Source organism: Grammomys surdaster, unplaced genomic scaffold (genome assembly GCF_004785775.1).
Source record: "Grammomys surdaster isolate TR1022 unplaced genomic scaffold, NIH_TR_1.0 131, whole genome shotgun sequence".
Lineage (NCBI taxonomy): Eukaryota > Metazoa > Chordata > Mammalia > Rodentia > Muridae > Grammomys > Grammomys surdaster.
In genome coordinates, this window is record NW_021604589.1 from 3860935 (window position 1) to 3877833 (window position 16899).

A 16899-nucleotide genomic window follows, 5' to 3' on the forward strand; every position below is an offset into this window, starting at 1 on the left:
TTCCCATTAAAATCCCAACTCAATTCTTCACGGAGTTAGAAAAGGAAATTCTCAAATTCATATGGAATAACAAAAAACCCAGGATAGCGAAAACTATTCTCAACAATAAAAGAAAATGCCTTTCAAATGGAATATTAATGCAAAAGTTAACTAGGTGAATAAGGACATGAATGTGAGGAGGAAGAAATCAGTATGGGGCCAGAGAAGCACTGAGATATTCAAGAATTTTCAAAACAGCTAAGCACTATAAGCAAAGTAGAATGGTGAAGGAGAATGAACAGGTCACAGGAAGATCATGAAAGGTGTTATGAACTGAATGAAGATATCAAGCTACACTGCAAGGCATTTAAAATACACCATGGAATTTTTAGAGGAAAGTGATAGCAGAAGGATGATATTTAATATTTTAATTAAAAAACATTGTACTGAAAAGAATCAAATCCTCAATGATAAATTATTTCTACAACTGTGAAATGAGTTCATTCAAGCCATATTAGATTGTATTAAATGCAGGTTTATGGCAAACTGTTCTTGGGCAAATGTGTTCACTAACCCCCAAGGAAGGAGTCCAGGGAAGTCACCATGGAAAGGGGGAGAGAGTAGAGGAGAAAAAGAGAGAAATAAAGAACACACATGGAGAGAGATGGAGAGGGTGGAGATAGAGAGATCAAAATGTCTGGATTATATAGGGAGGAGCCGGTAGCACAGCCCCTGGGCTGGAAAGTTCATGGTTGGGGACAGGGTATGCCAGGTAGGGACTGAGAGATGCTGGGAGAACCTAAAGGCCAGGTCTACTTTGATAAGTAAAATATGCACCTAGGTTCCTTGTCCTGGGGTTCAAAACCAAACACTCAGGGCCTGTTAAGAGGCCACCACAGTGGATTTACTTTTACACACACACACACACACACACACATACACACACACACACAAACACACACACACACACACACACACACATCAGAATGACTGTGTACATGAAGCAAAGATTAATAGAAAATATATGTATGTAAACAGAAAAATACACAAGACTTAGGAATAACTTAAACCAAAAGTGTGGTAAGTTCTGTTTGGTACATTGTAGTTCTGGAACACTTGAGAAGATGCGTTACAACTTGTTGACTTAGTGTGACGTTCCAAATTAAGATATTAATAGAGAGATATGGAGGTGATCAAATGAGTATTGGGAATACGGTTTTTTCTATTCTCATATAGGTCATAAGAGAGGCATTAACACTTCTTCAAACTACCCAAACATTGCATTATTAAATGAGCTAAAGTCATCCCTAAGACTTCATCACCTGAATTTGACTCTACTCTTTTCCAATTCTGATAACTGTAAGCCAAAAATAATACAAATTGATAGACAGTACAAATATTCTCTTGAATGCATGTTTATCATTTGCCATTTGTATCATTTGTAATTTAATGCCTTCCACATATTCAAATGACCCAACTTAGTACTGCATGTTTAATTTATTGCAATCTGCTTGAGAGAAAATCTTTGAAAAGATAATCCAAGGATGTTTTAAAAGATATTCTTAAGTTCCTACAACAAAACACTCTATTCTTTTCTTACTTAATTATTTATTTATTTACATCCCAAATGTTACCCTTAGTCCCCCTTACAGGATTCTTCCCCCCTCTCCTCCCTCCCCTTAGATTCTGAGACAGTGCACCCTCATATTCTCCCCACCCTAAGGCATCAAATATCTAAAGGATTAGGCACATCCTCTCCCACTGAGGCCAGACAAGGAAGTCCTCTGCTATCTATATGTCAGGGGCCTTGGACTGGCTGGTGGCTCACTCTCCGGGATGTTCCAGAGGTTCAGGTTAATTGATACTGTTGTTTTTCCTGTAGACTTGCCATCACTTCAGTTCCTTCAATCACTCCCCTAACTCTTCCATAGGGTCATGGACCCTCCATTCAACACTTGACTATGGAAATTTGCATCTCTCTCAGTTAGTGTACAGCTATTCTAGGCACTTGTCATGCATGTCCTTTTGGGTCTGTGTTACCTCATACAGGATATTTTCTAGTTCCATTTGCCTTCAAAATTCATGATATTCTTGTTTTAAATAGCTGAATAGCATTCCTTTATGTAAATGAACTACATTTTCTGAATCTATTCGTTGGTTCAAAATCTCTCAACTAACTATGTGCTTCTGTAAAAATCAAAAGTAAACTAAGTACTTTCTTCTTTGGAGGGGGGTTCTTAAGGTATTTTTAAATTTCCTACAAATATTTTTTTGCTTTAGTTTTTTTAATTAATTTTTTATTAGATGTTTTATTTACATTTCAGATGTTATCCCCTTTCCCCATTTCTCCTCCCCCCAAAAAAACTCTATCCCATTCCCCCTCCTCCTGCTTCTATGAGGATTAGTGGATACTAGCCCAAAAGCTCACAATGCCCAAGATACAACTCACAGACCACATGAAGCTTATGAAAAAGGAAGACCAAAGTGTGGGTGCTTCGGTCCTTCTAAGAAGGAGTAACAAAATGCTCACAGGAGCAAATATGGAGACAAAGTGTGGAGCAGAGACTGAAGGAGGGGCTGTCTGGAGACTGTTCCACCTGGGTATCCTTCCCATGTGCAATCACCAAATGCAGACACTGTTGTGAATGCCAGGTAGTGCATGCTGACAGGAGCCTGATATAGTTGTCTCCTAAAAGGCTCTGACAGAGCCTGACATATAAAGAGGCAGATGCTGGCAGCCAACCATTGAACTGATCACAGGGTTTCCAATGGAGGAGTTAGAGAGAAGACTGAAGGAGCTGAAGGGGTCTGTGGCCCCATGGGGAGAGCAACAATATCAATCAGCTCCTAGGGTCTAAACCACCAGCCTGGGAACAAGCATGGAGGGTCCCATGGCTCCAGCTGTATATGTAGGTGAGAATAGTCTTGTCTAGCATCAGTGGGAGTGAAGATTCTTGGTCCAGTGAAGGGTGGATGTCTCAGTGTAGCAGGGAGGTGGGAGTATGGGGTGAGTGGGAGCACACCCTCATAGAAGCAGTAGGAGGGGGGATGGGATAGAGAATTTCTGGGGAGAGAAATAGGGAAAGGAGATAACATCTGAAATGTAAATAAAAATGTTCAATAACAAATATTAAAAAAAAGAAATGTATACCAGATAAACCCATTCCTCCGCAACTTGTTTTATGGTCAGGATGTTTTTATCATAGCAATAGAAACCCTAATAAAGACAACAATTTTTTTAAATTTTGATTATTGCCCCACATACAGATATCTCTTTTTTCTTCCATCTCTTTTGTTCAAGAATCATAAAATTGGCATTGAAGTCCAAAAGTCTAGTCAGTGTGTCAAGCCCAGGGCCTGTGGTCTTCTTGGTCATGGGATATCAGTGAATTCAGGCCAAAACAAAATCATAAGCTTACTAAGAATTATAATATTTAAAAATTATTTTTGTAATTAAATTGTGTAGTTCTGGAGCATGAACTTTGTAGATAATAATATGATGTTATAGTGTCAAAAGATTGGGCATGCATAGCCCAGAGTCAATAAACTGTAGCCCAACAACAAAATGTAGCTTTTTGGCTTTTAAATATGATTTTATTAGAACATGGCCATGTTCATTTGCACTATAATGCCAGAGTAGAATAGTTCTGAATGATCAAATAGTCAATAAAAGCTGAAACATTTATTTTCTGACCTTTTACAAAAAAATGACCATCCTTCATCTAAATGATCTCCCTTTTTTTCTACCTATCATCATTTGCTTAAAAATAAAAGAGACACCAAAGCTGGAAACATGGCTCGGTTGGCAAGAACACTGGTTGCTTTGATCATGAGGACCTGAATTCTAATCCCTAGCATGCACAAAAAAGCTAGGTGTGGCCATGGTGCCAGTAAACCCAGATACTGGGAGAAGAACGAACTCAGATAGGAGAATTGCTAAAGCTTGCTGGCCACTGAGCTCCAGTTTCAGTGAGAGACTCTGTTTCAAGACAATGGGGCATAGAGCAATGGAGGAGGATATCACTCTTCCTCTTCTGTCTTCCTCACACTTACATGTACATGCAGACAAGCACACACACACACACACACACACACACACACACACACCACATATATTCAATAAAACATAAGTCATGAATAAATAATAGCAAACCCCAATATTCTCCCATGGAAATGCCTAAGAATAGACAAATTCAGATTTTCCAGTAGTTGAGATAGATTCTCATAAACCTTGCAGCAATATCAAGGAAAGGGGCAATACAGATTACTATGCAGCATTACAGTCTCCCTCTCCCCTGTTGGGGATTGGTTCTAATGCTTTGAATTAATCCAGCCCCCCTAAAAAATTGGGAATCTGCTCATTGAAATGTCTTTGTCCCCAACTGGTTTTTGATAAATCAATAAAGAGCCAATGGCCAATGGCTGGGCAGATAGACGGAGACAGGATCCTTAGATTTGCTAGGGCTAGGAGTGGGAAGAGAGGTAGAGAGAGATCACTATGACACAGAAGAATAAAGACCAGACCTAAAGTTCCTCCACACTGGCCACTTCCCCAATTGTGTTTGGGGTAGCAGAGATGAAATATAGATTTGAAAAGATGCTAATTCAGGAATACTGGAGGGAAGCGTTTGCTAGCAGTGGGAAGGGTTTGAACTGCTGAGCCTTTAAGCTAGTCAAAGCATATTAAAATTAACTGGTGTGTGTGGGAGGGGTGGGTCTAGAGGTTCCAGCAGATGGCTGAGAGTGCTACCCACTGGAAGAACAAAAGCAGTTCAGCTAAACTCACCAATACACGCTCCAAAGTTCTTTGGTTTGTAACACTATGAGCCATAGTGCCATGATCAATTTTTTATAAACAATTTAATGTTGAACACTAAACACCCTTTAAAGGGCTTATATTTGTATAATTATAGTAGGTTGAATTTCTCTCTAGTCCTAGTTCTTCAACTAAAATCCCCTGCATACCCTTTACTATGTCTCTTTGCAGTTTCAAATACCAAAGGCATAAATATATGTACCACTTTCTTTCATCTGCTTTAACCAGTAGGATGTGATGATGCTGATGATATGTGGCTGTGGAACTCAGGAGACCTTTCTTCCACTGTGTACCTCTGCTTTTCTTGGTTAGCTTTAACTGTCAACTTGATACATCCTAGAATCATCTGAGAAGAGCACCTCAATTGATGAGCTACCCACATCAGACTGTCCTGAGGATATGTCAGTTGGAGATGGTCTTGATAGCTAATTGATAATTGAGGACCCATAACACTGTGGGTGACAGCTTCCCCAAGCAGGTGTTCCTGAACTGCATAATAATGTTACTTGAGTATAAGCCGGTCCACAAGCCACCTAGTAATTAGCATTCTTTTAGGTCCCTGCTACTTTGTCTGTGAAGTGAGTTAGAGATTATGATGTAAGGAATAGCAAGGAGGTCTGCTTTCAAGTTCCTGATTTGAGTAGTAACTTGGTTTCCCACATGATAAACCAGGGAGTGTAAGCCAAATAAAGTCTTTCCTTCCCAAAGTTGTTTTTAATCATGGTGTTTTATCACATCAACAAAAAGTAAACTAGAACATCACTCTTACCATAAAAATATCTTAGGATTATCAAAGACACATATAGCATATTTGAGTTGTCCCACTTACACAGGCAAGAGCAACCAATAATGAGAAGTATGCAAACATGTGAGTGAGCCCAGTTTAGAACAGCAGAATCACCTCTATCAATTATTCCACATATATAAGCAATGAACACTTTTTAAAATAAGTCACTAATGGGTTTTGGCCACAAAGCAGTATGGCAGCATAAGCTGATATAAAACAAAAATTACTTATCTCATTGTTGCACCAATCTATCTTAACAAAAATTAATTACAAATGTTTGAAAATATGACCAATTGATACTGAGAAATTTGAGGATGCATAAAAGGTTACCTCAAGATTTCAAGTAGAGTAATTTTTATGAATTGTTTGAATTCTAGAAGGGTGACGCAAGAAACCCTATTACATTTGGGTTATGATGAATTCCATTTCCAATTCAATAATCACATTACATTTGCATAGCTCTAAATCCTTTGCAACTAATTTACTAAGACTTTTGGAACCTATCCCAGAAGCTTTTTATCCTTCCCCCTCCTCTTTGCCTCTAAGAAGGTGCTCCCTGCACACCCACACACTCCTGCCTCATCCCTCTAGCATTCTCCTACACTGGGGCATCAAGTCTCTACAGGATGAAGGGCTTCCTGTCCCACTGAATTCAGATAAGGCAATGCTCTGCTACATTTGTAGCTGGAGCCATGGACTCTTTGGTTGGTGATTTAGTCCCTGAGAGCTTGGGGGGGGGGCTTGGAGGGAGGTCTGATTAATTGATATAGTTGTTCTTCCTATGTGGTTGCAATCTGCCTCAGCTCCTTCAGTCCTTCCCTTAGTTCTTCCATTGGGGTCCCTGGGCTCAGTCTGATGGTTGATTGTGAGTATCTGCATCTGTCTTAGTGAGATGCTGGCAGAGCCTCTCAGAAGTCAGCCATACTAGGCTCCTGTCTGGAAGCATTTGGCATCAGCTATAGTGTTGGGGTTTGGTATCTGCAGATGGGAGGGATCTCAAGGTGGGGTGGTCTCTGGATGGCCTTTCCTTCAATCTCTGCTCCATTTTTTGTCCTTATGTTTCCTTTAGAAAGGAACAATTCTGGGTTAAAATTTTTGAGATGGGTATGCAGCCCCATCCCTCAACTGTGGGCTATGCCTATCTAGTGGAGGTGGTTTCTTCAGGTTCTATCTCCCTTCTGTTGGATATTATAGCTAAAGTTATCCCCAGTGGGTCCTGGGAAACTATAGCTTCCCTGGTGTCTGGGACATTCTAGTGGTTCCTCCAATTCCCTACCCACTACTATTTCTATTCATTTTCTTGACCCTCTGTACTTCTCTCCTGTCTCCTCCCATACTTGACCATCACCCTTTTTTCCATCCCCCTCCTCTCTCCTTCCAATATTCCTCCCTCCCTCTACTTTCTGTGATTATTTTATTCCCCATTCTGAATAGGATAGAAGCATCCACACTTTGGTCTTCCTTCTTGTTAAGCTTCAGATGGTCTGTGAGTTGTATTGTGGGTATTCTGAGCTTTTCACTTAATACCCACTTATCATGTATGTCCTTTTGGGTCTGGGTTTCCTCACTAAGGATTATATTTTCTATTTCTATCCATTTGTCTGAAAATTTTGTGAAATAATCGATTTTAATAGCTGAGAAGTACTCAGTTGTGTAAATGTACCACACTTTCTGTATCCATTCTTCTGTTGAGGGATATCTAGGTTATTTACCAGCTGTAGGAGGTCTCTTGTACAATATTTGGGGTTGCATACGTATACAATCATATCATCTGTAAATAGTAATATCTTGCCTTCTTCCTTTCCAATTTGTATCACTTTGACCTCTTTTTGTAGTCTAATTGCTCTGGCAAAAATTCGAGTACTATATTGAATAGATAGGGAGAGAGTGGACAGTCTTGTCTTGTCCCTAATTTTAGAGGAATTGCATCAAGTTTCTCTCCATTTAATTTGATGTTGGCTATTGGTTTGATGTACATTACTTTTATTATGTTTAGGTATGGGCCTTCAATTCCTGATCTCTCCAAAACTTTTAACATGAAGGGGTGTTGTATTTTGTCAAAAACTTTTTCAGCATCTAATGAGATGACCATGTGGTTTTTTCTTTGAGTTTCTTTATATAATGGATTATATTCAAGGATTTCCATAGATTGAACCATGCCTGTATCCCTGGGATGAAGACTACTTGATCATGGTGAATGGTCCTTTTGATGTGTTCTTGGATTCAGTTGGTGAGAATTTTATTGGGTATTTTTTGTCAATATTCATAAGTGAAATTGATCTGAAGTTCTCTTTCTTTGTTGGGTCTTTGTGTGGTTTAGGTATCAGCATTACTGTGGCTTCATAAAACAAATTAAGCAGTGTTCTTTCTTTTCTATTTTGTGGAATAGTTTGAGAAGTATTGGTATTAGGTCTTCTTGATGGCTTGACAGAATTCTGCACTAAATCCATTGGGCCCTGAACTTTTCTTGGTTGGGAGACTTTTAATGACTTCTTCTATTTCCTTAGGGATTACGGGACTGTTTAGATGTTTTATCTGATCCTGATTTAACATTGATACCTGGTATCTGTCTAAAAAGTCATCCATTTCATCTACGTTTTCCAGTTTTATTGAGTATAGGCTTTTGTAGTAGAATCGGATGATTTTTTAAAAATTTCTGTTTTTATGTCTCCCTTTTCATTTCTGATTTTGTTAATTTGAATACTGCCTCTGTCCTCAAGTTAGTTTGGCTAAAGGTCTATCAATCTTGTTGACTTTCTCAAAGAACCAGCTCCTAGTTTTGTTGATTCTTTATACAGTTCTATTTGTTTCTACTTGGGTGATTTCGGCCCTGAGTTTAATTGTTTCCTGCTGTCTATTCCTCTTGGGTGTATTTGCTTCTTTTTGTTCTAGAGCTTTCAGGTGTGTTGTCAAGCTGCTAGTGTATGCTCTCTCCAGTTTCTTTATGAAGGCACTCAGAGCTATTAGTTTCCCTCTTAACACTGCTTTCATCGTGTCCCATAAATTTGGGTATGCTGTGACTTCATTTTCATTAAATCCTAAAGTCTTTGATTTCTTTATTTCTTCCCTGAACAAGTTATCATTGAGTAGAGAGGTGTTCAGCTTCCATGAATATTTGGGCTTTCTGTTATTTTTGTTGTTATTATAGTCTAACCTTAGCTGGTGGTGTTCTGATAGAATTGATGGGGTTAATCTGTTAATTTTCTGAGGCTAGTTTTGTGTTTCATTTTGTGGTCAGTTTTGGAGAAGGTACCATGATATGCTGAGAATAAAGTATATTCTTTTGTTTTAGGGTGAAATGTTCTGTAGATATCTGTTAAAACATTTGTTTCCGAACTTCTTTTAGTTTCAGTGTGTCTCTGTTTAGTTTCTGTTTCTATAATCTGTCCATTGGTGAGAGTGGATGTTGAAGCCTCCCACTATTATTGTGTGAGGCTCAACGTGTGTTTTGAGCTTTAGTAAAGTTTCCTTTACAAATGTGGGTGGCCTTGCATTTGGGGCATTGATGTTTAGAATTGAGAATTCATTTAGGTGGATTTTTCCTGTAAGGAGTATGATGTGTCCTTCTTTATCTTTATTGATAAGGTTTGGTTGAAAGTTGATTTTATTTGATATTAGAATGGCTACTCCAGCTTTTTTATTGGGACCATTTGCTTGGAAAAATGTTTTCCATTCTTTTACACTGAAGTAGTGTCTGTCTTTGTCACTGATGTGCATTTCCTTTATGCAGCAAAATGCTGGGTCCTGTTTATGTATCCAGTCTGTTACTCTGTGTCATTTTATTAAGCAATTGAGTCAATTGATGTTGAAAGATATTAAAGACCAATGATTGTTGCTTCCTGTTATTTTTGTTGTTAGAGGTGTAATTATGTTTGTGTGGTTCTCTTTTGGGTTTGTTTAATTTCTTGCTTTTTCTTAGGTGTAGTTTTCTGCCTTGTGTTGGAGTTTTCTTTCTATTATCCTCTGTAGGGCTGGTTTAATGAAAAGATATTGTTTAAATCTGGTTTTGTCATGGAATGTGTTGATTTCTCCATCTATAGTGATTGAGGGTTTTGCTGGGTATAGTAGATGGGGCTGGCATTTGTTTTCTCTTAGGGTTTGTATGACATCTACCCAACATCTTTTGGCTTTTAGAGTCTCTGTTGAGAAGTCAGATGTAATTCTGATAGGTCTGCCTTTATATGTTACTTGACCTTTGTCTCTTTCCGCTTTTAATATTCTTTGTTTTTTCTGTGCATTTGAAGTTTTGATTATTATATGACAGGAGGAATTTATTTTCTGGTCCAATCCATTCGTTGTTCTTTAGGCATCTTTAGGCTAGAGAAGTTATCTTGTCTCTTTTTTTGAAGATGTTTACTGGCCCTTTGAATTTGGAACCTTCATTCTCCTCTATACCAATTATTCTTAGCTTTCACCTTTTCATTTTGTCCTGAGTTTCCTGGATTCTTTGGATTAGGAGAATTTAGCACTTTGTATTGTCTTTGATTGTTGTGCCAATGTCTTCTATGGTATCTTCTAAGCCCAAGAAACTCTTTTCTATTTCTTGTATTCTGTTGGTGATGGCTTGAATCTGTGACTCCTGATCTCTTTCTCAGGTTTTCCATCTCCTTGGTTATCTCCCTTTGTGATTTCTTTATTGTTTCTATTTCCATTTTAGATCTTCAATGGTTTTGTTCAATTCCTTCACCTGTTTGATTATGTTTTTCTGTATTTCTTAAAGGGATTTTTGTGTTTCCTCTTTACAGGCTTCTACCTGTTTATCTGTATTCTCCCGTTTTTGTTTTTGTTTTTTTTTAAGGGAGTTATCTATGTCCTTCTTAAGGTCCTCTATCTTCTTAATGAGATGGAATTTTAGATAAGAATTTTGCTTTTCAGGTGTATTAGGGTATCCAGGCCTTGCTGTGGTGGAAGAACTGGGTTCTGATGTTGCCAAGTGGCATTGGGTTCTGTTGCTTATGTTCTTGAGCATGCTTCTTGCCATCTGGCAATCTGTTGTGTTAACTGGCCTTGCTGTCTCTGACTGGAGCCTGTCACTCCCGTGAGCCTGCTAATGTTGGTCCTCCTTAGGTCAGGCTGCCTCTGGTTGTAGAGGGGGTTTGGAGTGCCTGATCTGTGAACCTGGCTGTGGCAGACCTCCTGGGAGTAAAACTGACTGTTGGCGTATGTCGGGGTAGTGGGTGCTGGAGTAGATCATATGCTCCAGTGCAGTTATAGGCCAGAAGGAAGATGTATCACTAACAGAGCAGGGGGTCCTGTGTCCTCTTGGCCCCCACGTGGGGCAGGGTTTCCTGTCAGGCCAGGTATTGTGGTGGAGGTGGGAATCACCTGTAGGCCTGGAGGTGTCAGAACTCATGTATGTCAAGCTGTCTCTGGGTGTAGACAGGTGGGGTGAGGGGGCCGGAACTCACTATCTGCTCCAGGCACAGTTGTGAACTAGAAGTAAAGTGTGTCTCTAGCAGGGCGGGAGGTCTTGTGTCTTCTGAGCCCTGAGCAGTTGCATTTAAGCCAGGTTATTGGGGTGAGGACAAGAACTCATCTGTGAACATGGGGGTGTCAGAACTCCTGGTGTTCAAGCTGTCTCTGGATGTGGTCATGTCCCAGAAGGTTTATAAAATATTTTGATGCAATTATCAAAAACTTCATACGTTTTTAGGCTTTTATATACATATACATCAGATAAGGAACAATCAGCACCTTTCTTCTGCATATTTGGTGAGTAAGGTATAGATATAGCACAATTGAAACAAGTCTGTTGCGTGTTGAGGTTCTAGAGTTTAGGGGCTGAGAGCAACTAATTTATGAACAAATTGATAGTCCTGGTTCGGATCTTTGGATCCCCAACAATTTCCTTGATTTGGAGGATACTTGCTTGGTCTTGGGTGAGAGATTTTAATCTAATACATTTGATTGGCATCTATCTTTGGGTATGGTCAATACAAGTGCCTGAGAGTCCTGCAGTTTCATTCATATGCATCCTCTGTTATTATTGCTGTTCTCATGGAGGTAGGAGTCCCTGGCTTCATTTTGTTTTCTAGAAGGACTTGATCCTTCCTCTTGTGGAATAGAATGTTCTAGGAATTTTCTTACTGGATCTGAATTTTTTCTCCCTGCTTATTTGTTCTATCTTTCCCAGGAACATTTCTAATTCATATGTAGAAACTAGAGAATTTCTTCCTCCTGAGAACTGTAATATAAAATCTCATGTAGTTAAATCCCTCTGTTGTATTTTCTCTATTTTGTTTTTTTTTAAAATAATTTATTTTTTATTTTCAAATCAGTTTATTTGGTGACTTTTTTGTATTCAGTTGTAGGAATTCCTTAATTATTTTGAATATTAGACCTTGATTATACACTGAAAGTATTTTCCAGAAAACATGGGTGGAAAGTTTGGTTGGGAGTACAAAGGTTCTTGTACCCACAGATCTCCAGTGAAACCAGGAATGTTAATCACACAGGGATGTCTCCTCAAAGGAGAAAAATACCTGTTCTTCCATTCTGAAGGCTGGGAATTGGAGGATCTGCATTGCTTTTTGGATCAGGCCATATCCAGCTTCCACAACCAGGACTGGAAGTGGCTAGTAATCTAAATGACCCTTACATTATCTGCATAGCCAAGGGGTGCCCCCAAGCTCTTACACCAGGACCTTAGGTGGCTAAGAGCTCAAACAACTTCTATGCTATCTGTATTGAGACCATACCAAATCCTTCTCTAGGCCCTTATGCTACTAATGCAGATAGCCATCTATAGACCTCATCTTCTTGAAAGAAATGGCATGTACTTTGAGTTGAATCTCTATATTATTATGCCTCCTTGTACACTAGCGATTCTATTACACCAGGAAACTGGTTTTCCAAATTGTATGTATTGCCTTTAAATATTCCGGGAATAAACATCCTAGAATCAGATTCCTGAAGTTCCATCCGGCCTAAATAAGGCTGAACTGAATTTTTATTCTATTTTTTTTATAATTTATTTTTTCTCAAATCATAATCCATTCACACAGGGGTTATAAACACAGAAAGACATGATGTTGGGGAAGGGAATGACACTGGAGTGTGGGTGATCAGGGGGAATACAGATATCTTCAGAACCGGGTGTCGGCTGGGTGTAGGTTCAGGGGACAAGTCACTATGACTCTGCCTATGACTCGCTTGTCCTTATCTAAGTTGGTATTGTCTGCCCAGGCTACCTATTTACAAGGTCTATGACTACTCAGGCTTGTAAATTTCCACAAAATCTGCCTGTTGACATTAGCTTATAGCCATCTGTTTCGATGCTTTTCCACTGAGACCCAAGACTTGGTGTTAGTATACATGTATGACAGGCCTATTTCTGATTTTAGGCCTATGGCTGATTTTAGGCCTTCAGTGTGTAAGCAGGGCTGCCCCTGACATCTCCTCCCTTCTCTAAGTATAGAAGGGTTGTGGCAATTTTAATCTTGTGAAGGCAGGAATAGAGGCCTGACCTCCAGTAATTGAAGGGGACCTTGTGATGGCTCCAGTCCCCCTGTCGTTGTCCAGTGAGGCATGAGAGCCATACCCGTCCCGACGTCTTTTTCCTGGAGAGGGGATACTTTTGACATCAACCCCTATGCAATCAGGCTTGTCCCTCAGGGAACCCAGAGAGATATTTTTATCTTTTATTTATATTCCCTTGCAGTGCTTACCCTCGCAGCCTAAGCAAGAATTCAGATCGCCAGTCAGAGGGGGTTCTGGGTGGCCCCTCTCTGCTTGGTCTAGGGGCAGAAGTCCCCCCTTTTAGGTTGGGTGGAGATGGGTTTTGGAAACACCCTGTATAAAGTAACAACCTCATCTTTAGTCTCGTGGTCCTCCATAGCTAACTTATGATAATGTATCTGAGTAGGTTTTGCTACCAAATTATTTATCTGTTGTATCACAGAGTTAGTTCGCCTATTTGAGGGCCAGGGACCTGCAGAAATAAGCAAAAAGCATCCAAATAATGGTCCCAAGATGGGAGGAAATAGGGTTGACAACCTTGGAGAGGCTGAAAACCAATTCTTGTACCAGGATTCATCTGTCTCTTTCTCTCTCTGAGTTTTCTTAGGGCCTTCACTGACCTATTTCATGCTCTCTTTAACCCTCCTTGTCTTGTCTATGTAAAGGCAACCTTCTTCTTTAAGGGCTGTACACAGTCAAGAGCTGTACACAGCCTTTTCTATTGTAATAGAGTAAATCAAGTCCAATAAGGATCTTTGCGATTTTAGGAGGTCTTTTTAGACAGTGAAACGAGGGATTTCTTCAGATTAGTGATGTCAATCTCTAGCTGTTTGATGTCCTTGTCAGCGGCCCTTCAAAGGTCTGAGTAGTATAAGTTCGGAGGCCAGCATCTGGATTAGAACTTCTAACAGCAGACATCATGGGTGATTCATTTTTACCTGGGATGCTGCCTGAGTTAAAGCTCCTGGGAGTCCCTCTTTCTCTCGGTTTTCTGGCCATTTTCTCTATTTTGAATCACTTTCCATTAAAAGGGTGAGTGAGAGGAGGGAAATGCCTAGCCATCCCACTCCTGGATTATGTAATTTCAAGTCAGAATTCGAAAGGTTCCAGAAAGAAAAAAAGTAGTTAATTTTTCCTCCAAAGTTTCAAACATCTGGACTTCATGCCAACAGTTCCTTCCTTATCTTAGTTGGCTGTATGCCAAGAAGGTCATCTTTTTCTGCATATAATTTTATCTGCAAATATCAGATACGTAACATTTTAGTTTCAATATTTTGATATAATTTCAAACCAGTATGCCTAGCAATCATGGATCATCCTGGACATAATTATGAACATAGGTTGTCCTTCCTTGATAGTCCTAATAATGTTCTTCATGGAATTCATCTAGTTCCCTCCAGGATGTTTTCTCTATTGTTCGTGTCTTACTAGATTTTACCACTAAGGGTTTCATATCTCACTTAACCTCTCCTTTCTTTCCACTTTGAGCATATGGAGAATTATTTATTAGTCTCAAATTTCTGCAGGATATTGGGACATTCTGTGGATAACCAAATCATAGTGCTCCACATACATAGCATATTTTTGAAGATGTTAATAAACAGCACATTCTCTACACTTGGGCGTCACTGAAAGTAGACTAGACAGGTGGGGTCTTTTTGGTTTTTGTTTGTTTGTTTGGTTGGTTGGTTGGTTGTTCTTTTTCAGATATGATTCCTCCAGATAGCGTGAACAAGCATGTCTTATCTCATTTCTCCCTCATTTCTCTCAGTCCATCTGTCTTTTTTCTCTTCCTTCCTTCCTTTCTTTCTCTCTCTCTTCTGTGGAACTGAGAGTTGAACCAGACCCTTGTACATGCCAGGGAAACACTTCCACTAATTTTTTTAAACTTTTTACTCATTCTTTGTGAGTTTCTCATCATGTACCCCAGTCCTGCTTATCTCTCTGTCCACTCATATCCAAACTTCGACCTTGTAACCTGCCGCCCAACATAAAGCACAAACACTCATACACACAAGCAAGCAAGCAAGCAAACAAACAAACAAAAACCCCAAAGCATAGAAAACATCTTATCGTGGAAGCTGTAGTGTGTCACAGTGTGTCCCACAGTATATTCCTCTAGCCACACATCTCCACTTACAAATGTTCATTACAATGAATCATTGATTTAGTTCAAGACTTCTGTGACACTATCAATATTGGAGACTCATTGGAACTCCTTCAGGTTATGCTGCTGTTACTTTGTGTCATGGAGCTCCTACAGCTTTGGAACAGCAGCACTGGACCTTTCACATGTCCCGACCTTTCACAAATAATGTAGACTTTTGGGGTGAACCGATTCAGAGCCCTGGATCTGGAACTGGGTTGTAGCTGAGTTAGTCAGGCCACCTGCCTGCTGGCTTTCCCTTATCCACACCACCACAGCAAGCTTTCCAGCATTGCTCCAGCTTGGCCACCCATGAGCAAGAGGCAGAGTCAGCTCTCCTGCATTCATGCCCTCAGGGCTGGTTCATCTGGGTCTTAGTCATGCCATCAAGGCCACCTCCATTCTATTGCCCAGGCAAGATGCAGGGCTGGCTCTTCAGGATATTGCAGCTAGTGGGATGTCAGTGATAGCTCTGCAGCTGTCATGGCCTCAGGATCAACTCTCCTTGCTACTGAAGGTTTTGGGAGAAGGAGGAGGGCATCACCCCCTCATCCATACTACCTTGTGTTGGATGAGTGGTGGGGCTAACTCTCCCATGTTCTTGCCCTTATGTCATCTCAGCTGTGACCCCTCCACCAGTGCCAATTCTACTATGTTCCTTAGAGAAGTTAAAAGATCCCACTCTCCTGAGTGGCATAGCAGGTGAGGGACGCGAACAGGTCACTTGCTCTCATGACCTCAGGGCCAGTTCTCCAGACTGGACTGCCAGAGGTGGTGAGGGTCGAGGTAGGGAGGACATCCATACCACCTCATGGCAGCCTAGTGGCCAGACTGGCTTTCCTGTGCTTTTACCCTTGGGAATGGCTCACCCGTATCCCCCTGACTGTCAGCCTACATAAACATTTCAAATTTAAAATTGTAAGTCATTTTTTATTTACAGTGCCAAAAAACCCTTAGAGTTAATGGACTTCACCAGGGATAATTCTTCCTTATTTGGTATTTGTTCTGAGGGGCAAGGATGATCTCTCTGGGCTTTTAGCGTCAACATAGCTCATTACACTAGCTTTGGTTGTTAGTATTGATATCTTCATATCAATGGTACTTTTGGTATTCCTTATTATTAATATCATAACAGGGAAGTAATTTGATTGACAGAAAGATACTGACAAGTTTAGTTGAATGATATCAAGCTTAGTTTGGAGGAAAGAGTATAAAGATAAATGAGAAATGGGAGAAACTCCCACATTCAGAAAGAAGCTTCCAGCATTCATAAAAAATTACTCCTAGAAAATGAAGTTTTCTGTGAAATTACATATAGAAAAAATTTCTGCAAGACTTTAGACTGTCAAAACATCAAGTTCTTAGGGAACTTTTCCAGTTCCTACACCTGCCAGCTCATCTGAAGAGCTGATTGCACAATACCACACCTAAGAGCACAGAATGTGTACAAAGTATCCCTGTTTATTCCCCAACATTAACTACTAGACCAGTCCTAAGGGGAAAAGTGTAGTTTTAAAAGAAAGTACATGCTCATTCAGGTGTATTTGTTAAAAAATAAAAGTAAAATAAGACCTAGAGCAGAGAGGGAAAGGACATAAACAAAGTGATAAAAGTAGAAAGAAAAGCCTGTAGACGAGACTGGGACGATCCCAGCAGAACAAAATCAAAAAGTAAAGGGTAGGGGTGATGGGAGGAGAATCACAAGATTCAAGA